Source organism: Grammomys surdaster, unplaced genomic scaffold (genome assembly GCF_004785775.1).
Source record: "Grammomys surdaster isolate TR1022 unplaced genomic scaffold, NIH_TR_1.0 62, whole genome shotgun sequence".
Classification (NCBI taxonomy): domain Eukaryota; kingdom Metazoa; phylum Chordata; class Mammalia; order Rodentia; family Muridae; genus Grammomys; species Grammomys surdaster.
The window spans coordinates 3,172,621-3,173,951 of NW_021604564.1; positions in this window are offsets into that span (position 1 = coordinate 3,172,621).

Sequence of the window (1,331 nt, forward strand, 5' to 3'; positions counted from 1 at the left end):
GGCTATGGTTTTTTTAAATATGACAAGAACACATGTAATAAAAAAAATAAGTAAACTTTAATGCATTACATTAAAACTAGAAACATTTGAGCCAGTGAGATAATGAGTGTAGGTAACCACATTCCCTGTGCATGGGTGGCAGCTTGAGTTTGATCCTGAAAATGGAGAACTGACTTCTCAAGTTCTCCTTTGACTTCTATCCTTGCATCATGGCAGGTAAGCATCTGCATTCACAGATTGATAACACACACACACATACACACACACACACACACACACACACACACACACAGCTGTTTTCTGGGTTGTACAGGAAAGCTACTCTACAAATGTCTGCAAGAACAGTAAGGAAATACACAGTACCAAAAAGAAACTTTTACAACCTACGTATTACATAAAGACAACATTTAACAGCCAGGCTTAAAGGTATAGACTTTCTGTTCCAGGCTGTTCTGACTGATCCCATCTTTACTGAGATGATTGTATTGGATATTTTGCAGTTACATTTCCAAGAAAAAATATAAAAATTTCAAGCAGAAGTGGTATAAATTTATCATTGTTCAACTGATAAAACAAGTTTCTGAAAAAATGTGTTACATACCTAGAGAGAATAATTTTGAAGTTTAAAATCTATAATTAAATATATAGCATAAAATAATGATTTATTATATTCAATCTTGACAGAATGAGCATGCTTTAATACTGGTTTCTGCAGAAATCAAATCAAAAATAAATAATCATAGGCTATTAGCCAAGAAGATCTGTTAATACTCTATCCACATAACGAGTTGTTGGTATCAGGCTCCGAACCCAGTGACATCACATCTAGGTGACACCCACATCATTGCCAAGGCAACCACCATACATTCCAGAATCCATCTGGCTACCTTCCACCTTTACCTGAGAGAGGCTATGTCACCACCCATATAAAACAGGCAAAAACCCCTGGCTTCACTCTCTTCTTCCTCCCCCTCCCCCATCTTTGTCCTAACTCCTGAATAAACCCCACTTGGAACCATTTGGTCTGGTGTGGTCTGTTCTAAGCTGTGCACAGACATATATCATTGGTACATCACAGCACCAATGATGTGTTTATAAAGAGATAAAGAGAATATGTTCTGTGAGTGTGTGGAGAGGTTTTGGGGAAGGGGATGTCTCAGTGGGACCATGCAGGGGCATCTCTTCTTCCTGATGGACCATTCACACACTGGTATAGTATAGAATAGAGTTTATTCAGGGAATGGGCAGCCAGGAGGGTAGGAAAGGCAGAGAGAGGGAGGGGGGGAGAGAGAGAGAGAGAGAGAGAGAGAGAGAGAGAGAGAGAGAGAGAG